This window comes from Prionailurus bengalensis, chromosome E4 (genome assembly GCF_016509475.1).
Source record: "Prionailurus bengalensis isolate Pbe53 chromosome E4, Fcat_Pben_1.1_paternal_pri, whole genome shotgun sequence".
Taxonomy (NCBI): Eukaryota; Metazoa; Chordata; class Mammalia; order Carnivora; family Felidae; genus Prionailurus; species Prionailurus bengalensis.
Genome location: NC_057360.1, coordinates 18,118,270 through 18,142,064, shown reverse-complemented (window position 1 = coordinate 18,142,064; position 23,795 = coordinate 18,118,270). Strand labels below are relative to the sequence as shown.

Here is a 23,795-nt window from a genome sequence, read left to right as displayed (position 1 = left end):
AAGAAGGAAAGGGGGTTGGGCGGGAAGCTTCCTTAGCCCTATAAAATTCTGGACCCCAGTTCTTAGGGCCTGTTTCTCACACCAGGACAACCCCAGCATCCACAAGAATTCCACGAAATACGCACCCCCAGTACAGACTCATGCATTTTCCAATTCTTAACAATTCACAGATAAAGAAATTAAGATCCAGAGATTTGTGTGTCCAAGACCACAAGCTGCTTGGCGGACATCTTCGTATCTCAGTCTCAGCCTCTTTCTACCACAGGACAATCTGAGGGGAAAGGGAGAATCTTCCACAGCCTGCTACAGATGTAGCTGGTTATTAAGCTTCACAGCTTTCATACTCCTGACTTGAGACACAGTTCAAGGTCCGAGGGGAGAATAAGGTTTGACTTCTCTTAACTGCAGCTGTGATTCCTCTGCCCTTTGCCAATCACGGGGGGCATCATGTCTCCAGACTGTGGGCAACGGCAGGGACCTGGGAGCTGCTCATCTACGTTCTAAGAGCAGTTGCTTGCCGGCCTCTGAGAAGGGCTGGACCATGAGCCTTACCTTCTTCTGCAGTGTGGGTGACATGCCCACTTGCAAACATGAAAGAGAGAAATTTCCAGAATGTGTGTGAAGTAATGTTGTTGAGATTTTTAGCCAGTTCCTGTGCATCAAGGGTTTGGAATCTCTCCAGGCCATTGGTATTACTTCTTCTGGCACTAAAGAAGGGAGGAAGGAGAGAAGAAAAATCCTAAAGAAACACAGCACGGATGGCAAAAATCAGGAAAATAAAAGAGAAAACTCGGCCTCCAGAGAAGTGGCAACACTGATGCAAACATGCTGACAGAAAAGGCAAGTGGCTATCTTGCAGGGTTAAAAAAAAAAAAAAAAAAAAAAGTCCGGTGATGGATCACCATGCCGGCAAATGTTCCACGGTATTGAAAACAGAGCTAGCCACAAAATCATTTTTTCTCCAGGTTTTTTGTTTGGGTTGGAGGACGCAACATCAAGGGCACTTTTGGAGGAGATGTGTGTGGCGAGGCAAGGCAGAGCGCCGGCTCCCGCAGCAGCCTTCCGGGCTGATAGCTGCTCATCTGCCCTGCTCTCCCCACCACACCCTCCCCTCTCCCCAGGACACAAGAAGATGCCTTGCAACCTCAGGGAACGGACACCCCCCCGCACTTGCAAGCACAGACCTGGGTGAGTTGAGCAGTCAGACCCAAGGCGTCCTCTGACTGGTTAACCGCAGGCTGGAAGGAGAGCCTCCGAGAGGACGTGCACCCGCAGGCACCGTGTTCTGACACCTGCCTTCATGCAGGTCAGAGAGAGTGGTATCGGGCTCTTTCTAAGACTTTTGGGGGCACTCTTAGAACGAAAGGGGCTCCTGGCCCCTCGCTCAGTATCCCCACCTGATTTTCCTCACACTGCATCAAATTAGCTTTTGTCCCGATTCTAAGTCACACTCCAGGGAAAAATGAACGATGCGTTCCTGCCTTTAATCCGCTGCAGTGAATTTCAACAAATATTTATAGGGTGCCTACTATGTGCAGATTGCTGTGCTAGGTTATCTTGGAGGCTATAAAAAAAATGCTTGGCATGTGTCTTGCCCTCAGGGAACCCTGTTGTAAGCACAATGAGTTACTGCAGCCTGAATGCACGGGGCACTGAACTGCAGGAGATCAGAAAGGCCGGATGGAGAATGACTTCATGAATACTAGAGATAAGGGAGCGTGGGAGAAGAGTATCCCAGGAGGCAGGCACGGCAGCAGACAGGTGCTCAGAGGCGGGAAAGCATGGAGCAGCCCTGAGTGGCTGAAGCCCAGGGTATATGGAAGAAGGGCTATCAGCCAGAAGAGGTATGTTAGGGCTAAACCTAGTAGTCTTGAATGTCAGACTGAGAAATCTGGACCGGAAGGAAAGGGGACCGGAAGGAAAGGAGACTGGAAGGAAGGAAAGGGAAGGGGCTGTAGGAAGGAAAGGGGCTGTAGGCTAAATCAAATCAGTCAGGTGAAACAAAGAAATAGTTGTGAATGAGAGCATGTCCAAGAGTTCCCTTGAATGGACAAACTGTTGTCTTCCTTTTCATTCAGCGTTTCGTGTCACTGTGCCTCCGAAGGTTCTGTACAATGGAAAGAAAACCAACATCTGGGCCAGACAGATGTGTATTCAAGCAGTGATTCTAATATTACTTAGCTCTGGACCTTTGGGCAAGCCTTTGCAGTTGGTATGAATTAGCTCACCTTCTGACGTATTAGAAGCATCACATCGTCCTCTTTTTTCCAAGTTGGATGAAATGTGCCTCTGGATCTTCACCAGCAGGCAAGAAATGTATTCTCTGTAGTACTTGGGGGTGGGGGAAGGTGAGGGCATGAGCTGCCCCTCCATGGGCATGTTCACGAATCTTGTGCATCCAGAGAACATGGGGAAGGGCCTCTGTCCTTTGGTCGTCTCGGGCAACCCGAGTTCTTAATGCGCGAGCCCTCATGGTCCATCTGGAGGTGGTAGGCTCCATTTTCTCCAGGCCAAACTTATCACGATCATCTTTCATTAGAGATCCCCAGACATGGCCGTGGAGGGTGACCGACTGCTTTACTGGGGACTGCCGGGGTTTCCAGGAAGCAAGTCTTTCAGTGTTAAAACCAGGGAAATAGGGTGAGTGGGCACCCTGCTTGGCACTCAATGTCCAAACCAATGGCATCCCCATGCCACCCCAGGGGATAGCTCTGTCTACCCAGAGCTCTACTGGGGAGCAGGACAGGACTCATACTACCCTCCCATCGGTCTCTCAGAGCCGATTCTACTTCTTTAAACCAAAGCCCCAGCCAGGGTGAGGGATTTCTTCTGAATACCTGGCAACTTCTGTTTTGGGCTTTGAAACAAAACAGACATCAAACAACTCCAGAAGCACAAGAGTCCAGAAGTCTGAACAAACAGGCCTGACCATCCTATCCACAGGTAAGAGGAGGAAAGTGCAGGGATAAAAGCAAAGGAACAAATTACTCACTTATTCTTCTCAGAGATCAGTCAGACATTCGGCCAAAAAATACACACTGAGCCTGCACTCTGCCTACTCTGAGCCTTGTGCTAGGTGCTTGGCATGCCGTGGGGAGGTGACAGACAACAGCCCTCTCCTCACCGGACTTGCATTCTGTCGATACTCTGACACAAGAAGGAAGCAGGAAGAAATCCCTCAAAGCAGTTTCCAGCTGCACACTCGATCTCGATGAGCCTCAGTTACCTCATCTGCAAAGTGGCGTGGCACCAGATGCGATAATGCGTGGAAGGCCCTCGCCACACTGCTCTGTTGAGCCGGCGTGCCACTCCCAGCTGTCCAGACTTGCTTCTTGAAGCTACAGACTGCTTTTCTTTGATGTTTCCTTCAATTTCTGCTACGGTCTTGCTGTGTTCTGGAAGTCTTTGTTTCTTTTTTTTTTTTTTTCAACGTTTATTTATTTTTGGGACAGAGAGAGACAGAGCATGAACGGGGGAGAGGCAGAGAGAGAGGGAGACACAGAATCGGAAACAGGCTCCAGGCTCTGAGCCATCAGCCCAGAGCCTGACGCGGGGATCGAACTCACGGACCGCGAGATCGTGACCTGGCTGAAGTCGGACGCTTAACCGACTGCGCCACCCAGGCGCCCCTGGAAGTCTTTGGATCATGAGCTCCATGGCCACATTCTTTTTCACGTTATCTCTTGTAATTCCCGGACTCTCCGGCACGACAGCCAATATGTGTAGGCTACACAGTTAGGCAGAAAGTGAGAACTTGAACCCGTGTCTTCCAATTCCAAGCCTGTACTTTTGTCCCATGTCATATCACCCTCTGGTGGTTCCTCTGAAAGACCTGTTCCATTTGCCCCCTGGCCTGGAGCTCTCGGGTTAGAGGTTAGGGTTACAGTTGCAGAGGCTGTGACCGAAGACACAGTGGCTTGTATTAGTCAGGGGAGGTTCACTGCTGTAACAAATCTCCCCAGGGGCGCCTGGGTGGCGCAGTCGGTTAAGCGTCCGACTTCAGCCAGGTCACGATCTCGCGGTCCGTGAGTTCGAGCCCCGCGTCAGGCTCTGGGCTGATGGCTCAGAGCCTGGAGCCTGTTTCCGATTCTGTGTCTCCCTCTCTCTCTGCCCCTCCCCTGTTCATGCTCTGTCTCGCTCTGTCCCAAAAATAAATTAAAAAACGTTGAAAAAAAAAATTTAAAAAAAAAATCTCCCCAAAACCTCAGTGTCATGATTCAGTAAAAGTTTATTTCTCCAGTAGGACTGTCTGACAAGGATCTATACAATCATTCAGGGCTTTTTCTGAATCTTCTAGGGTTTTTGTGATCTGCTGCATTCAGCCTGCACATCAGAAAAGAAAAAGGGCCCAAAGGATTATACCGGGGCTTCTTAATGGGCTAAGCTCAGAAGTGGACGCATATTCTATTAGCCAGAACTCAGTCACATGGTCGCACCTAACTGCGAGGCATGCTGGGAAACGTAGCGTCCAGGAGGAAAAGGCAGTGGGGTTCTTGAACACCCAGAAATCTTTGCCAGAGTGGGCAACAGGATCTGAATGGCAGCAGTGTTCCAGACATGATCAACTCATGGAACACTCCATCCACAAAATGGAAGTCTCCAGAGATCACTTCCTTTGCAGGACTGTGGTGAGGATGGCGGAATGCACACAGAGCCCCGGGGCCAGTCACGGAGGAGACGGAGTGAGGTGTCATGACACAGACATGACCTCGAGCTCCCCTCACCAGCTTTAGGTTGTATGATCTCTGTGAGCAGAGAACCACATCTCAAAAGGATAGACACGAGCAGTCCGTCTCTCCTCATGAGAGTAATAAGGAAGCTTATCTGAAATCAATGCTGTCTCAAAATCCCAAGGTACATGGGCACCAATTTGCATTCAGAGAAGGAGACCATGAGCACACCAGAAACACAGCACTGGGAGAAGACCAGAGGAGCAACAGGTGAGCGCCTGCAAAGCGAGCGTACTTCCCTTCCAAGAGCTACCTGGGCGGACTCCCAGTGGCCCTCTACCGCCTGACCTATTTCTGGAAAACTGCCAACAGCTAGGAGTTTTGAAACTTTAATCTTATTTTAGAGACTAAAGCAGGGGTGCCCAATTAAGCAACCGATGGGTTAAGTGTCAGTGGGTTAAGTGTCTGACTCTGGATTTGGGCTCAGGTCATGATCTCACAGTTTGTGGGATCAAGCCCGATGTCAGGCTCTGTGCTGACAGCATGGAGCCTGCTTAGGATTCTCGCTCTCGCTTTAAATATATAAATAAATATATATAAATAAACTTTAAAAATATATATACATAAATATATATATAATATATAAACTTTATATATAAAAATATATAATATATAAATATATAATTTATAAATAAATAATATATAAATATATAAACTTTAAAAATATATAAATAATTTTATATATATAATATATAAATTTATTTGTATATAACATATAAATATATATAAATAAACTTTATACAAATAAATATATAAATAAACTTAAAAAAAAAGATTAAGGCAGTGGTTCTCAAACCTGGCTATTTATCAGAACCATCTGAGGAAATTTTTTTTTTTATATATGAAATTTATTGTCAAATTGGTTTCCATACAACACCCAGTGCTCATCCCAAAAGGTGCCCTCCTCAATACCCATCACCCACCCTCTCCTCCCTCCCACCCCCCATCAACCCTCAGTTTGTTCTCAGTTTTTAAGAGTCTCTTATGCTTTGGCTCTCTTCCACTCTAACCTCTTTTTTTTTTTTCCCTCCCCTCCCCCATGGGTTCCTGTTAAGTTTCTCAGGATCCACATAAGAGTGAAACCATATGGTATCTGTCTTTCTCTGTATGGCTTATTTCACTTAGCATCACACTCTCCAGTTCCATCCACGTTGCTACAAAAGGCCATATTTCATTTTTTCTCATTGCCACGTAGTATTCCATTGTGTATATAAACCACAATTTCTTTATCCATTCATCAGTTGATGGACATTTAGGCTCTTTCCATAATTTGGCTATTGTTGAGAGTGCTGCTATGAACATTGGGGTACAAGTGCCCCTATGCATCAGTACTCCTGTATCCCTTGGATAAATTCCTAGCAGTGCTATTGCTGGGTCATAGGGTAGGTCTATTTTTAACTTTCTGAGGAACCTCCACACTGCTTTCCAGAGCGGCTGCACCAATTTGCATTCCCACCAACAGTGCAAGAGGGTTTCCGTTTCTCCACATCCTCACCAGCCTCTATAGTCCCCTGATTTGTTCATTTTGGCCACTCTGACTGGTGTGAGGTGATACCTGAGTGTGGTTTTGATTTGTATTTCCCTGATAAGGAGCGATGCTGAACATCTTTTCATGTGCCTGTTGGCCATCCGGATGTCTTCTTTAGAGAAGTGTCTTTTCAGTTTTCTGCCCATTTCTTCACTGGGTTATTTGTTTTTCGGGTGTGGAGTTTGGTGAGCTCTTTATAGATTTTGGATACTAGCCCTTTGTCTGATATGTCATTTGCAAATATCTTTTCCCATTCCGTTGGTTGCCTTTTAGTTTTGTTGGTTGTTTCCTTTGCTCTGCAGAAGCTTTTTATCTTCATAAGGTCCCAGTAATTCATTTTTGCTTTTAATTCCCTTGCCTTTGGGGATGTGTTGAGTAAGAGATTGCTACGGCTGAGGTCAGAGAGGTCTTTTCCTGCTTTCTCCTCTAAGGTTTTGATGGTTTCCTGTCTCACATTCAGGTCCTTTATCCATTTTGAGTTTATTTTTGTGAATGGTGTGAGAAAGTGGTCTAGTTTCAACCTTCTGCATGTTGCTGGCCAGTTCTCCCAGCACCATTTGTTAAAGAGACTGTCTTTTTTCCCTTGGATGTTCTTTCCTGCTTTGTCAAAGATGAGTTGGCCATACGTTTGTGGGTCTAGTTGTGGGGTTTCTATTCTATTCCATTGGTCTATGTGTCTGTTTTTGTGCCACTACCATGCTGTCTTGATGATGACAGCTTTGTAGTAGAGGCTAAAGTCTGGGATTGTGATGCCTCCTGCTTTGGTCTTCTTCTTCAAAATTACTTTGGCTATTCGGGGCCTTTTGTGGTTCCATATGAATTTTAGGATTGCTTGTTCTAGCTTCGAGAAGAATGCTGGTGCAATTTTGATTGGGATTGCATTGAATGTGTAGATAGCTTTGGGTAGTATTGACATTTTGACAATATTTATTCTTCCAATCCATGAGCAGGGAATGTTTTTCCATTTCTTTAAATCTTCTTCAATTACCTTCATAAGCTTTCTATAGTTTTCAGCATACAGATCCTTTACATCTTTGGTTAGATTTATTCCTAGGTATTTTATGCTTCTTGGTGCAATTGTGAATGGGATCAGTTTCTTTATTTGTCTTTCTGTTGCTTCATTGTTAGTGTATAAGAATGCAACTGATTTCTGTACATTGATTTTGTATCCTGCAACTTTGCTGAATTCATGTATCAGTTCTAGCAGACTTTTGGTGGAGTCTATCGGATTTTCCATGTATAATATCATGTCATCTGCAAAAAGTGAAAGCTTGACTTCATCTTTGCCAATTTGATGCCTTTGATTTCCTTTTGTTGTCTGATTGCTGATGCTAGAACTTCCAGCACTATGTTAAACAACAGCGGTGAGAGTGGGCATCCCGGTCGTGTTCCTGATCTCAGGGAAAAAGCTCTCAGTTTTTCCCCGCTGAGGATGATGTTAGCTGTGGGCTTTTCATAAATGGCTTTTATGATCTTTAAGTATGTTCCTTCTATCCTGACTTTCTCAAGGGTTTTTATTAAGAAAGGGTGCTGGATTTTGTCAAAGGCCTTTTCTGCATCGATGGACAGGATCATATGGTTCTTCTCTTTTTTTTTGTTAATGTGATGTATCACGTTGATTGATTTGCGAATGTTGAACCAGCCCTGCATCCCAGGAATGAATCCCACTTGATCATGGTGAATAATTCTTTTTATATGCCGCTGAATTCAATTTGCTAGTACCTTATTGAGAATTTTTGCATCCATATTCATCAGGGATATTGGCCTGTAGTTCTCTTTTTTTACTGGGTCTCTGGTTTAGGAATCAAAGTAATACTGGCTTCATAGAATGAGTCTGGAAGTTTTCCTTCCCTTTCTATTTCTTGGAATAGCTTGAGAAGGATAGGTATTATCTCTGCTTTAAACGTCTGGTAGAACTCCCCTGGGAAGCCATCTGGTCCTGGACTCTTATTTGTTGGGAGATTTTTGATAACCGATTCAATTTCTTCGCTGGTTATGGGTCTGTTCAAGCTATTTCCTCCTGATTGAGTTTTGGAAGAGTGTGGGTGTTTAGGAATTTGTCCATTTCTTCCAGGTTGTCCAATTTATTGGCATATAAGTTTTCATAGTATTCCCTGATAATTGTTTGTATCTCTGAGGGATTGGTTGTAATCATTCCATTTTCATTCATGATTTTATCTATTTGGGTCATCTCCCTTTTCTTTTTGAGAAGCCTGGCTAGAGGTTTGTCAATTTTGTTTATTTTTTCAAAAAACCAACTCTTGGTTTCGTTGATCTGCTCTACAGTTTTTTTAGATTCTATATTTGTTTATTTCTGCTCTGATCTTTATTATTTCTCTTCTTCTGCTGGGTTTAGGCTGCCTTTGCTGTTCTGCTTCTATTTCCTTTAGGTGTGCTGTTAGATTTTGTATTTGGGATTTTTCTTGTTTCTTGAGATAGGCCTGGATTGCAATGTATTTTCCTCTCAGGACTGCCTTCGCTGCGTCCCAAAGCATTTGGATTGTTGTATTTTCATTTTCGTTTGTTTCCATATATTTTTTAATTTCTTCTCTAATTGCCTGGTTGACCCACTCATTCGTTAGTAGGGTGTTCTTTAACCTCCATGCTTTTGGAGGTTTTCCAGACTTTTTTCTGTGGTTGATTTCAAGCTTCATAGCATTGTGGTCTGAAAGTATGCATGGTATAATTTCAATTCTTGTAAACTTATGAAGGGCTGTTTTGTGACCCAGTATATGATCTTTCTTGGAGAATGTTCCATGTGCACTCGAGAAGAAAGTATATTCTGTTGCTTTGGGATGCAGAGTTCTAAATATATCTGTCAAGTCCATCTGATCCAATGTATCATTCAGGGCCCTTGTTTCTTTATTGACCATGTGTCTAGATGATCTATCCATTTCTGTAAGTGGGGTGTTAAAGTCCCCTGCAATTACCACATTCTTGTCAATAAGGTTGCTTATGTTTGTGAGTAATTGTTTTATATATTTGGGGGCTCCAGTATTCGGTGCATAGACATTTATAATTGTTAGCTCTTCCTGATGGATAGACCCTGTAACTATTATATAATGTCCTTCTTCATCTCTTGTTACAGCCTTTAATTTAAAGTCTAGTTTGTCTGATATAAGTATGGCTACTCCAGCTTTCTTTTGGCTTCCAGTAGCATGATAAATAGTTCTCCATCCCCTCACCCTCAGTCTAAAGGTGTCCTCAGGTCTAAAATGAGTCTCTTGTAGACAGCAAATAGATGGTTCTTGTTTTTTTTATCCATTCTGATACCCTATGTCTTTTGGTTGGCGCATTTAATCCATTTACATTCAGTGTTATTATAGAAAGATACGGGTTTAGAGTCATTGTGATGTCTGTATGTTTTATGCTTGTAGTGATGTCTCTGGGACTTTGTCTCACAGGGTCCCCCTTAGCATGTCTTGTAGGGCTGGTTTAGTGGTGACAAATTCCTTCAGTTTTTGTTTGTTTGGGAAGACCTTTATCTCTCCTTCTATTCTAAATGACAGACTTGCTGGATAAAGGATTCTCGGCTGCATATTTTTTCTGTCTAGCACACTGAAAATCTCGTGCCAATTCTTTCTGGCCTGCCAAGTTTCAAAAGAAAGATCAGTCACGAGTCTTATAGGTCTCCCTTTATATGTGAGGGGACGTTTACCCCTTGCTGCTTTCAGAGTTTTCTCTTTATCCTTGTATTTTGCCAGTTTCACTATGATATGTCGTGCAGAAGATCGATTCAAGTTACGTCTGAAGGGAGTTCTCTGTGCCTCTTGGATCTCAATGCCTTTTTCCTTCCCCAGTTCAGGGAAGTTCTCAGCTATTATTTCTTCAAGTACCCCTTCAGCACCTTTCCCTCTCTCTTCCTCCTCTGGGATACCAATTATGCGTATATTATTTCTTTTTAGTGTATCACTTAGTTCTCTAAGTTTCCCCTCATACTCCTGGATTTTTTTATCTCTCTTTTTCTCAGCTTCCTCTTTTTCCATCACTTTATCTTCTAGTTCACCTATTCTCTCCTATGCCTCTTCAATCCGAGCCGTGGTGGTTTCCATTTTGTTATGCATTTCGTTTAAAGCGTTTTTCAGCTCCTCGTGACTGTTCCTTAGTCCCTTGATCTCTGTAGCAAGAGATTCTCTGCTGTCCTGTATACTGTTTTCAAGCCCAGCGATTAATTTTATGACTATTATTCTAAATTCACTTTCTGTTATATTATTTAAATCCTTTTTGATCAGCTCATTAGCTGTTGTTATTTCCTGGAGATTCTTCTGAGGGGAATTCTTCCGCTTGGTCATTTTGGATAGTCCCTGGAGTGGTGAGGACCTGCAGGGCACTTCCCCTGTGCTGTGGTGTATAACTGGAGTTGGTGGGCGGGGCCGCAGTCAGTCCTGATGTCTGCCCCCAGCCCACCGCTGGGGCCACAGTCAGACTGGTGTGTGCCTTCTCTTCCCTTCTCCTAGGGGCGGGATTCACTGTGGGGTGGCGTGGCCCGTCTGGGCTACTTGCACACTGCCAGGCTTGTGATGCTGGGGATCTGGCGTATTAGCTGGGGTGGGTAGGCAAGGTGCACGGCAGCAGGAGGGGCAGGCTTAGCTCGCTTCTCCTTAGGTGATCCACTTCAGGAGGGGCCCTGTGGCAGCGGGAGGGAGTCAGATCCGCTGCCTGAGGTTTGGCTCCGCAGAAGCGCAGAGTTGGGTGTTTGCGCAGAGCGAGCAAGTTCCCTGGCAGGAACTGGTTCTCTTTGGGATTTTGGCTGGGGGATGGGCGAGGGAGATGGCGCTGGCGAGCGCCTTTGTTCCCCGCCAAGCTGAGCTCTGTCGTCCGGGGGCTCAGCAGCTCTCCCTCCCTTTGTCCTCCAGCCTTCCCGCTTCCTGAGCAGAGCTGTTAACTTATGACCTCCCAGACGCTAAGTTGCGCTTGCTGTCAAAACACACTCCGTCCGGCCCCTCCGCTTTTGCCAGCCAGACTTGGGGGGCTCTGCTTGGCTGGCAGGCTGCCCCTCCGCCCCGGCTCCCTCCCGCCAGTCCGTGGAGCGCGCACCGCCTCGCCGCCCTTCCTACCCTCTTCCGTGGGCCTCTCGTCTGCGCTTGGCTCTGGCGACTCCGTTCTGCTAGTCTTCTGGGTTATTTAGGCAGGTGTAGGTGGAATCTAAGTGATCAGCAGGACGCGCGGTGAACCCAGCGTCCTCCTACGCCGCCATCTTCCTCAACTTCCCTCTGAGGAAATTTTCAAAAATACAGAAGGCAGGCCCAAATATCTGAACTGCTTTAAGTTTCCTGGATAATTCTGAGGTAATCAGACTGGCACTGTTCCATTAACTTCATTAAGAACCATTATCCTACTGTATGAAAAGAAATCCTGAACACTTTTTTTGACATACCTATTTACTACTTTATATAATTTGTTAAATAAAGCGAAACACCACCCTCACGTATAATACCTTCCAGAGTGTTGAACTACACAAGCCAGTGCACCATAATTAAGTATAGACACTTTAAATTTGACAGATAAATGCGTGAATGGAGACATAGGGCTGCTCGGAAAGCAGAAGAGTTCCACTAGACTGAGTGATTTATCATTCACCCATTCAGCCCATGAGCTGACAAATTATTATTGAGCCATTTGCCAGGTACTGTGCTAGGCTCTAAGAATATACGTATGAATGGGAAATCATTCCTGTATTTCAAGAAGGCAAAGAAGAAAAGTGATAGCCAAGCTTGCTTCCTGAAAGTACCCAGAACAATGCAGTTGAAATTGTTAAGTTTGTAACATTGTATTAGGAGCGTACATAGCTCCATATGGGAGGGCCATACTTCTCTCTTAATCACATTTCACCTCCCTGGAGTTAATTTGTTTATTCCAAGGTGAATGGTCTCATTATTCATTGCAAATAATATAATGCTGTATCAAAGGCTACCTCCTCCAGGAAGCCTTTCCAGATCACCAGAGCCAAAAATAATAGTTTCCTATGTGTTTTATTTGTTTTAGGTCACACCCTATCCTTGTATATTTGTTTTAACGTCATCTCCCTTCCCTTGTAGTGTTGACCTGTTTGAATGCTATTTTCTTCAAAATATTTTCAGGGGAAAAATCCATTAAAGTATGCTAGACATCTAGCACTTTCCCAGGACCTGAGTGCCACCCATGAGAGCAAGCGTGGCAGCCTGATGGCTGCACCCTTGGCCACCATATTGCAAGTGCTGGCCACCAGAAAGGGCGCTACCATGCCACCCTGCAGTGGATGTGACTTATCCAACATATCCTTTATCTCTGGCATCTGTTTTATGTGTACAGATCCACAGTTTTGACATGTAATGACTGAGAAAAGGTCTGCAAATTATAGTACTGGAAAGAAATACACGAAGAGTAACATGATGTATGTTGAAAGGTAAGTTTTGAAGCAGCTGGAGAATTCTTCAGGGAAATGGCCATGGATGAGAAAACAGGGTAAAAGTCAGCAGGCGATTAAAGATTAGTGGGAGTCCTTTGACATAATGAGGGCCCTAAAACATCACCGTTTCCTGAAGGGCTGCCAGACAATTGCGTGAATGGGCCCGAAGGAACACTGCAGGTCACAACTTGAGAGAATCTGGAGGGGAGAGAGGGGCCATTTGCCAATGTACAAAAGAGAGGTTGCAATTCTGCAAGGATTGTGCCATAAATAACCCTTCTAGCTCTGAGTCAGAGTTCCCATTTCCAAAAGGGCATCAACCCTGCCAAACAGGACAGGTATGACTATTTCATCCTGCTGAACTGTGAACTAACTCTTTTAACAAAACATTCTGTGGCCCGTTCACATTTGACGTCCTAGGGACTCTACTAAGAGAGTCATGCCATTAAAATAAATGAATGGATGGATGGATGGATGGATGGATGGATGGACTTCTAAATGAAACAGACCACTCATCATCCCCGGCATGCCACTTAGGAAAAAAAACACAAAAAACTCCCAAGTTCTGAGCACAGATCATTTTTGTCAGCAATCTTCCAAGTGTCAGGGCCTCTCCAGAGGAGACCAGCAAGACAAAGAATGTTGGGCTGGGGATGAATCAGGCTTGAACTGTGGATAGAGGCTCACGCTTGTCACAGTCTGACTTTCAGGGATTATCCAGAGATAATCGGACAGTCTCTAGGTTCCCAGGGAGGTCCCATATTCAGTTTAATGAATGAGAAGAATTAGGGGAAATGTAGGGTTCCTCCAAAGGAGTAGGCTTGTCCAGGCCAGAGAACAGAGTGCTTGGAAGTTCTGAGGAGACAGTGAGGTGGGAGTGGGGGAAGCAGGAAGGGGCCGGTGCCGGTTACTACGGAGCAGCAGCTACACATTGGATGGGCTTAGACTTCACAAAAAGAGGACCGGGCTCATCAGCCCATTCCACGGCTCTGTAAGCACAAAATTGTTTGTATTTGGTTTGGAGAAGGTGTCCTGAAAAGCCAGGCTGGAGATTCAGCCCACCCTGCCCACAGAGACATAAGCACACACCACACCAGGGGGTACGCCCTGAAGTCGTGCACATCCAGGGTGTCAGGAAAACCCTACCTAGTGGATTCGGCATGGTGGCAAGGGATCCTTCACGTCAAGCTGGGACGTTGCTGTATTTGCTCCTAAGAGACTGCCTCCCCTATGCCCCTGTCTGCCAAAGCCTGCAAGGCTGCCCTGCCTGACTGTCCCTAGTCCAGGGGAGGGGAGGCTGGTGTGGAATGGGGGAGACCCTCTACCAATAAACCCAGAAAGGAGATTCAGAAACTCATCCCTCCTAGGACACCTAGGCAATGCAGAGGACTTACAAAGAGAGCACCACCCTGCAGGGTGCCTAATAGGGCATTACCCCACCCTCCAAGAGGAAGGGAAAAAAGGATTGGCAGTGAGTCTGAGTGTGGCCCAGGTTTATTGTTTGATTTTCCTCTCACTCAACACACGCGCGCACACACTGCGGAGGTGGCGAGGGTAGAGAGACCAACGTTGGGCACCTTTACGGGAAACCATGTGATTTTAGTAGGGTATGAAGTGGGAGAATGAAACGCTATCACTATAACAACTGACATCATACCTGCTCTTGCGAGGGCAACCGTCTTTGCTCAGTAAATACCCTGATAAGCAGCTTGGGGCAGAGAGTGAGACACTGAGCATAATAAACAGATAGCTGTTCCAAGGAGAAGATGAAAGGAGTTTGCATTTCCAGCCCAGAGTGAAGCTCGGCCAGTACTTGGAATGACAGGGTCGTGAAGCCCTCCAGTGGACAGGCACCTAAGACATTTGAAGAATGGGGAGAAACTCAGTTTCAGTGTGAAGTCTGTATTGCTACAATTTCTTACCTTCCCAAACTCCTTATTAGAATCTACTCATCACAAAAATTGCTTTTATGAGTAGAAACTGTGGCATGGAAGAGAAGGCTTACATTTCCCATTTAGGTTGATATTTTGTGAACTGAATTTTGTGTTTAGGTTGATATTATGTGACACAGAAACAGCATAAAAGGGACAGTGAGATGATCCATAAACGGAGGAAGCAAGGGTGTAGAGCCGGGACAAAGGAGAAGAAAATAATTCCCCTAGAAATTCACGGCGATCCCGGGGAGTCTTGTGGACTTTCACTAGATGTGGAACTCAAGTTTGATCCAACCTCATCTAGATCTCAGGAAGAGAGGACCCAGCTGACAACAAGGTTATGGACTAATAACACATATCTGCATCGGCTGGGGTTCTCTGAGTCGTCTACTCACTATTGTGGAATCTCCAGGTCTTACCTTCACTTGCATCAAGGTCTCCCCAAATCTTTCCAGAAGTTTCTGACATGTATGTTGTCCACCTATGCCAGAATATGAACTACCTGCCATCCCTTAGTGACCATTGCTTTTCCTCCTTCCCACTGGCAGCTGGCCTACCTCTTATTACCACAGGTGTTGTCTCCAGTTGTGTTGTCTCCAGTTGCTGGCCACCCCTGCCCCAACAAAGCTGCACTCCAGTGAAGTCAATTAACGCTCCGAAGTGTGGGGATTCCACATGTTTTGATTATCTGTTTCTGTGTAACAAACCACCCAAAAACTTACTGGCTTAAAAAAACAACTTATTATTTCCCATCATCCTGTGAATGGACTAAGCATTTCTTCTGCTTCACATGGCATCAGGTAGGGCAGTAGGATGACTGGATGATCAAAATGGCCTCATTCGCGATGGCTAAGGGCTTTGTGTCCCCCCAGTGGATCTCACCACATAGCTTCCCAGGATTCCTCACAGTGGAATAAGGCTGTTATTTCTTGGCTAAGTTCTAAGAAAGGTGAAAGAAAAAGCCATAGATCTTTTGAGGCCTGGCCTCACAGCACTATCTCTGTCACATTCTATTGGTAAAGTCCAAAAGGAAGGAAAATATGCTCCACTTCTTGTTGGGAAGGACAGGATGGCAAAGGAAGAAAGTTGTAGTCACTTACTTACCACATCACCCCACACTCTCTCTCTCTCTCTCTGACTCTCTCTCTCTCTCTCTCTTTCTCACACACACACACACACACACACACACACACTCCAGTTCTGTGCTTCCTTATATTAAATCTCAGAGCACCCTCTAATTCCAACCTCTTGCACAGTCTGTATGAGAACCACTTGGTCGATTTCTACTGGCAGCTCCCTAATCCTTAGAAACAAGTCCAGGAGAGTCTGGTAACAGGACCAGTCTACTGAATTAATCCTTCCCCTGCCAAGCAGTCTCTTTCTCCCCCAACTCCCTTGCCTTTCAGTCACCCACACTCCCTTCTATGACCAGCCCATTTATCACAGGGCTTGTGTGTTCTTTTGAAGATTTCATTTCATTGACTTACTCAAAAAACTGAGTTCACCTTAATCAGAAAGATATGCATGTGCCATCTTTGATAAGGGGTTAACTATGAAATATCTCTACTACTTATCCAGCATTGGCACAGAGAAGACAAGATCTTCAAAGTGTTGTGATAGCTGGAAATCACTGGAAGCTCCCCAACTCCAACTCAGCATGGCAATTCTGCTCTCTGAAAGTGTGGCTTAGCTGCTTGAACCTCAGCTACTTTAGAAAAACTCCCGATGAGTCAAGTTCCTGAACTCAACCGAACTGGTGTACTTCCAGAGTTTTCTTTTAGTTCTGGGAAGCTAAAGAGGGTGAAAAATCCACCCCCTACCCCCCCCTCCAAAAAAAAAAAAAACCAAATCTCCATCATGGTACAGTCTCTGACCAGCCTATGTCTAGACCTAAGACCAGCAAGAGACGTATGGAAAAAGAAAAACAGAAAAAAGACAGGAGATGGAATTAGTTGAAGAGGAAGAAGAGAAGTATTACATTTCTAATTCCACCTTGTCCCCTGTCTAGAGAAAGGATAAAGCTGCTCATGCTGCAAAGGCGTAACTTTTCCTCCAGTCCCCACTATCGGCAATTAAGACTTTGACCTTGGCCAGCTGCTAAGAACAGGACCCAAGGACAGTTAATGTTTACGCAAATTAACCCAGAGAGAAGGTTAAGTCTTTCCCAGGTCCAAGCTTCGCCATTCAAACTGTTCTGCTCCCCACTCACCTTACAGAAGAAACACAGTCGAGAATACTTGATAACAACTGAAGGGACAATAAAAAAGTTTCTTTCCATTGTAGCTTCCAGCCAACTACTGACTTTTAGTTTCACTGACTGGTTATGAATATTAAAAACAAAATGACACTATCAGCAAGTGCAGGGAGTTTGTGATAAATTACCGTGTTTGGTTTATGTTGATTAATTGCAATTCCTTATGGAGGCAGGTGGTGGACATTCACGGTATTTCCATTTTCTGGAGATTATCAGCAGATAATCTTCCAGGTGGAAACACAGGAGCAACTCAGAACAGTGAATGGTGGGTTGCTGATTGCTCTGTTATTAGTTCTTCCTATCATCATCCCATAGAAAGGCAAATTTCTAACTCACACGGACGTGGACTTTCATCTGGAGGCAGGAACAGCAAAATAGGTTCTCCTCCAATGAGAAAAATCACGTAGAAAAGGAGAAGCACTCCGGGCCCCACACTGTGCACCTCTCTGCCACTGCTCCCGCTGCTAGGTCTGAAGGTCACGTCCTTTCCCCTTCCTGTCTCCCTCCATCGTCCACCCTCTTCTTCACCCATCCGACTCGGACTCTATCTTATCTAAAAGCCTCTCCCCACCCCTCAGATGAGGCAGGCACTGTTCTCTGCGCTCCTTCATTCCCTGTGCACACCCCCACCAGTGCACTTACAGCAGTGTGAAGTTACTTGTTCGTGTGTTTCTTGAGAAGAGCAGCCTGTAAAGCTCTGTGTCTTCTTCAGCTTTGCACCATTAGATCGCAATCCCCTGCCACATAGAAAGTATCGAGTCTACACTGAACCGAATTACTGCTATGTGACACTCACCATCCTCTTCCTTCTCCTCAATGTTACCAAATAAGTTATATTATTACGTCTCATATTCATACGGCTGAATTGAATGCATCTCAAAGAAACTTTGAGCCTACCTGACCTCTGCTCTCTAGAATGAGGTGTGTGAACATTTACATCATTGTAACAGCAGCTCTTTCCTATTCTTTTTTTTTTTTTTTTTTTTTGAGGAAGGGAGGGGCAGAGAGAGGGGGAGATAGAGAATCCCAAGCAGTTTCCTCACTGTCAGTGCAGAGCCCAATGCAGGGCTCAAACTCAGGATCCATGAGAATCATGACCCAAGGCAAAATCAAGAGTCACATGCTTAACCGACTGAGCCACACGGGCAACCCTTCTACTACTTTCTTGACTTAATCTCTGAATGGCTTTTCCAGTAGGAAGTCATCTCCATTCTCTCCTGAGTTCCTACTGTACTAAAGGCAGATGTCTGTGAGATGTGTGTCCCATTTTGGGAATGCTGTCCCACTGCCTGATGAGACCAACTGAGGAGTTGCCTTCATCAACCCGTTACATGTACACTCCCCCACACATAGGCTCATAAACATATAATAAAAATTTCTAACTTTTTCTTTGAAAAGCCCACCTAACGCTTTTCAAAATCCTAAGTACCCTTGATTGGATTTCAAATGCATAGAGTTATTTTTTAATTGCACTCAAAAGAATTATCTTCTGCTTAGCTTCCTGTCAAAGTTGGCCAATGCCAAACTTCAAGGCCCACATGTTTTTGGGCATCTTCTGGTGAGTTTTTTTTTTTTTTAACCTATGCAGCTTTCCAAACTCAAGGGTAATTCCACAAAGGCTCTACAGTCTCTCTGTTGACATCACCAAAAATTAGGATGGACCTTATAGATGTTCTGCATTTGGGTTGAATTATTACAGCCATGTAGATGAGAATCCTCAGATTATGTAAGACGTACAAGTATTTCCTAGAAGGAAATGGTACATGAGCACACAGACAGGTAAGGAGGTAGGTGGGCAGATGAAGAGGCAAGCGGGTGAGTAGACGGGTAAATAAGCAGCATTTCCCTACTAACCAGCATTCTGAGATGACTCCCCTCCCTACTAACCAGCATTCTGGATGACCCGCTGCTCTCCTCTGGCCTGTTTCTAGTTCTCTGAAACTGAGGGCTAGTGGGTCACTACTCTGCTGAAGGCCTCTGAGTCTCTGAGGTAATCCATGCTTAGCTATGAGGTCATCAGCCCGCCTTCTCATTCCACACTCCCGTTTTCACTACCATTGTGTCTGTAGTCCCTTCTGACCTCCTCTACGGATATTCCCAGGGGAATTCTAGATCTGCTGACATCTGCTTTCTTAAATTTCATTTCTTTACAGCCCTGGGATTCTAACGCTTCTCAGTTGATAGCCCCTTCCCCCACAGGGGTGGGTCACCCTTCAGTCTTCAAATGCTTTCTTCATGTTAACAAGTACCAAAGGCTCCTGACTTCCTTGTTTCCTGCGGCAAATGGTTCTGAAGTGACCTGAAAAGTTCATGTAACTTCCTTACATGCCTCACTCACTGACCTCCAGAGAAGTGGGGCCCTCTGGCTCACCCTGGCTCCCAGTCACCTGTTTCTAATTGCATCTGTCCCCGTATGTGCCACAGGCTTTGGTTTCACAGCCTGGGATGAGCGGTCTAGGGAGACTGCCTTCCCCACCTTCCCCAAACACCTCCAGCCTGAGAGAAGCTGTCACGGATATCCCCTCATTTGATAGTTTTCCTTTTAATATTTATAAACAGGAAAGTATTTTTCTCTCCCCCACTTGAAATGTATATATTCAGTCATTAAAAGGCATTGACATTGCCGAGGTAATGGCCTGCCGGCAGATTTACAACAGGAACTATCTCACTGCCTGCAGGCCTGTGCGTTTTAATATAATTAAAAGGCTTCTGTTTGGAATCTTAGCTAATTAATATTCATGCTTTCCTCCTTCCACCTGCCATTCCCAATTTGCTGTCTTTTAGGAGATTGATCATGGCCCAATTAATCCCACCACCAGTCAAAGCAAACAGGCAGGGGAAGAATGGGGAAAATGCCATTGCAGTGTTGGCTTCTTAATGAGGAAAAAAGCATTTTAACTAATGGAAATCTTCTTCTGGTTCATGAGGAAAGTCAAGGAAGGGTCTCTATAAATACGGGAACTTGGTAGGGATGGAACTGCTGAGCAGGGATTGTAGGTGAATTGCTCACAGTGAAGTGAGTTCAATTTATTAATTTTTAAGTGTCTGAACAAGTTTCATTCATGCCAGAAATCACAGAAGAACAGGAATTTGAAGTGGTAGGTAACAGATTTTTTTTAAGTAAAATAAAGTGAAAGTGACAATGACAGTAATCACCATTCAGTACCTGAGAAAAGAAAAGCACAAAGAAAAGTGGTTTACCTTTAGGGACCTTTGAGAGCCAATCAGATTCCTGGATATAGTCACATGGTCACTTGATTTTCTGTGTCCTGCCATCCTTCAACACCAAAGCTTAGGGGATCCTGGGTGACTCAGTTGGTTGAATGCCCTGCTCTTGATTTTGGCTCGGGTCATGATCTCAGGGTTGTAAGATCAAGCCCAGGGTCAGGCTCTGTGCTGAGTTCTGAGTGTGGAACCTACTAACGCCTCTCTCTCTCTCTCTCTGTCTCTGTCTCTCTCTCTCTCTCACACACACACACACACACACACATACATAAATATATACATACATACATACATACATACATACATAAACAAACAAACAAACAGCAAAGCTTACCAATGGAAACTGTTTTGCCTTAAAAAACATAGCCTAAATGAGAGATCGGGCCATGGTAAGGAATGAGGATAAGAGTGTTAATGATTAAACTTTTCTCAGATATGTGAAAGCAGGCAGAGGAGAGAATATAGCTCTCTCTACTTGACTTCAAAGGATAGAAAGGGGAATCTTGTCAGCATTTGTGATGAAACGTTTGATAGCCACGCACCTGAGTTTGAGGGAGATCTGAGGAAAGCAACCGCTTTAGGGCTCTGCCTCCCCCACAGAGCTGCTCTTCCCCATCTGAGTGTCCCAAGAACATATTGTCTAATGATGCGGGTGAGCCCAAGAGAAAGCCACCAAGAGAAGAGCCCCTCACATTCAGGCTGGCTGACGCTGGCCAGTGGTTTCACCACTCTGAGTCTCATCCATAAAATGGGAAAACAATGTCACCTTCAGAGGATTGTTTTGAGGACTAAATGAGAAAACACCTTTAAAGTGCCCAGTGTTGGGGCGCCTGGGTGGCTCAGTCGGTTAAGCGTCCGACTTCGGCTCAGGTCATGATCTTGTGGTTCGCAAGCCCCGCATCGGGTTCTGTGCTGACAGCTCAGAGCCTGGAGCCTGTTTCAGATTCTGTGTCCCTGTCACCCTCTGCCCCTCCCCCACTCGGGCTCTCTCTCTGTCTCAAAATAAATAAACATTAAAAAATTAAAAAATAAAATAAAATAAAGTGCCCAGTGTAATGCTCAGTAAATACTAATTCCGGCTGTGTATCTCCTATGGAACAAAGGGCAGAAGTGGCCGCTACTCTATGCTGTAGTGAAGACCGCTTTTCCAGAAGGAATAAAGAAAGGTGGGGTGAAGAGGAACTCACTCTCTTGGCCACAAAAATGTATAGGAAGTGCAAAAAGCCACAGTGGAGTTTATCACATTTAAGTCTGTCTTGCCCAGTACATTGGGTATTAATAATAGAACAAAGAGGGGTTACGGAAACAAGATAAAAATAAACCTAAAGCACTGGGTTTATGCAACAGGTACATGTCGTTTGTTCTCCTGATGAGTCACCGGTCTGAGAAACCTGTTTAGGTTCATCAGGAAGCCCACGAACAGGCTGCAGCTTAATTGTCCTACCATGGTCGCTCCCATTGTGAGCTGGGGCTTTTTATCTTTTACTAGTTGGAGCGATCCTATCCTTCTGGAGGAGACCACGTATGGACTGTATTGCTGACCCATCCAACCAGAAAGCCCTTGTACAGTTTCCAACTATCAAACTCCCACTCGTCCTTTAGGGCAGCTCAAGTGTCCCCTTCTCTGAAAAGCCATCCCCATTAACCTGGTCAGAACTAACCATTCCTTACTTTGCATCCCCAAAGAACATTCCTGCTCTGTTAACATCTATGGGTCTCTCTGCCTCAATTAATGATGAGAATATTTGCTAACAGCTACTGAACCTTCCAAGCCCAAACACTATGCTCAATGTTTTACTGGCACTATCTCGGTTAATCTTTGGAGATGTATTTTTTTTTATTCTCTCCATTTTATTGGTAAAGAAACCGAAGTTTAGTGAATATCATGAATATCTAGCCCATGGTTGCAGAGCTAGTAAAACAAGATCAGGACCAAGCTTGTCAGACTCCACAGCCCCATATTCTCATTAATTGTTGTCTCTTCAGCAATGCTTAATACATATTAAGAGTTCAACAAAGGTTTGTACACAGAATAAGGATCCCTTTGATGGGATGCAGAAGTATACCTGACCAGTGGGGACAGTCTGAAATGGGCAAAACCCACCGCAGACACACATCAGAGGAAAAGGCTCTCTGTTGTCATCCTTGTCACCATATTCCCACAGAGCTTCCTTTTTGGTCCCAGCCACACCTAAGATTTTATGCAAAGTCCAAAATTTCCTTGAAACAGTTTCAACCTATGAAGAACGCTGTGGAAAAATAATTTTATGCCTCTTTTTTGAAGTCTTATATTTTGTCAAAACGTTCTTTTTGGTGATGAGCCTCAACTGCAATGAAACAGAGGCTGACCCTCTCTCCATATTCCTCCCCTGCTCACACTCTGTCTCTGTCTCAAAAATAAATAGATTTTTTTTAATTTAAAAAGAAAAGTGGGGCGGGGGGGACACCGGGGTGGCTCAGTCAGTTGTGCATCCAACTTTGGCTCAGGTCATGAACTCGGGGTTCATAGGTTCGAGCCTCACGTCAGGCTCTGTGCTGGCGGCTCAGAGCCTGAAGCCTGCTTCCGATTTTGTGTCTCCCTCTCTCTCTCTGCCCCTCCCCTGCTCACAATCTCTCTGTCTAAAATAAACATTAAAATTTTTAAAGAAAATTTAGAAATTATAAGCAAACAGTAAGAATCTATACAATAGGTTACAGGATATGAGAAAAAAATAAGATCATTCACAATTGGTAGAAGGATCAGGTCATGCCTAAGTTTTGAATTTGTGAAAATTCATCAGCCTCCTGAAAAACATCTGGTGAGAGTTGTGCTCAGTCTGGTGCCCAGAATCACTGTTCTTGTGACTCAGCGTGGCACCTCACACGTTGCTTTTGTTCATTTGCATGGAGGCCAAAATGTCAAGGTTCCCTTATGTTCTTTTTTTTGTTTTAACGTTTATTTATTTTTGAGACAGAGAGAGACAGAGCATGAATGGGGGAGGGTCAGAGAGAGGGAGACACAGAATCTGAAACAGGTTCCAGGCTCTGAGCTGTCAGCACAGAGCCCGACGCGGGGCTCGAACTCACGGACCGCGAGATCATGACCTGAGCCGAAGTCGGCCGCTTAACCGACTGAGCCACCCAGGCGCCTCCTGTTATGTTCTAATAAGGTTTTAAAACTATTTTGATCAAATCTATTGAAGAATAATTTCCATAAACTAAAATTTCCATTTTAAGTGTATAGTTTAATGAGGCTTGACAAATATATGTGTGTGTGTGTGTGTGTGTGTGTATCAGTATAATCGGTACTGTAATAAAAATACAGAATATTTCCATCTCCCTAAAAAGCTCCTTCCTGTCCCTTTGTAGCCTTTGTAGTCAAGTTCCATCCAACCAGTGACCTATTTTCCACTCCCCTAAGATTAGTTTTATCTGTTCTTCGACCGCTTATAAATGGAATGATAGCACATGTACTTTCTTGTGTCTGGCTTCTGTCACTTAGCATAACGTTTTCAAGATTCATCTATGTTGTTGCATATATTAGTGGTGGCCCATTCCTCTTTGTTGCTGAGTGGCGTTCATTGTATGTACGTATCACAATTTGCCACCCGATGCTGGATATTTGGGTTCTTCTGAGTTTGAGCCTTATGATTTAGGTTGCTATGAACATTCACGTGCCATTCTTCATGTGGACGTGTTTTCATTTCTCTTGAAATGGGATTATTAAGTCATATGATAAATGTATGTTAAACTTTAC

At 44.7% G+C, this 23,795-nt stretch overlaps 1 pseudogene; it reads left to right on the top strand.

The window, feature by feature from the left end:
- Positions 1-2,551: 2,551 nt before the first annotated feature.
- The window catches only part of LOC122475898, a 50,398-nt pseudogene continuing 29,154 nt past the window's right edge, over positions 2,552-23,795 (top strand).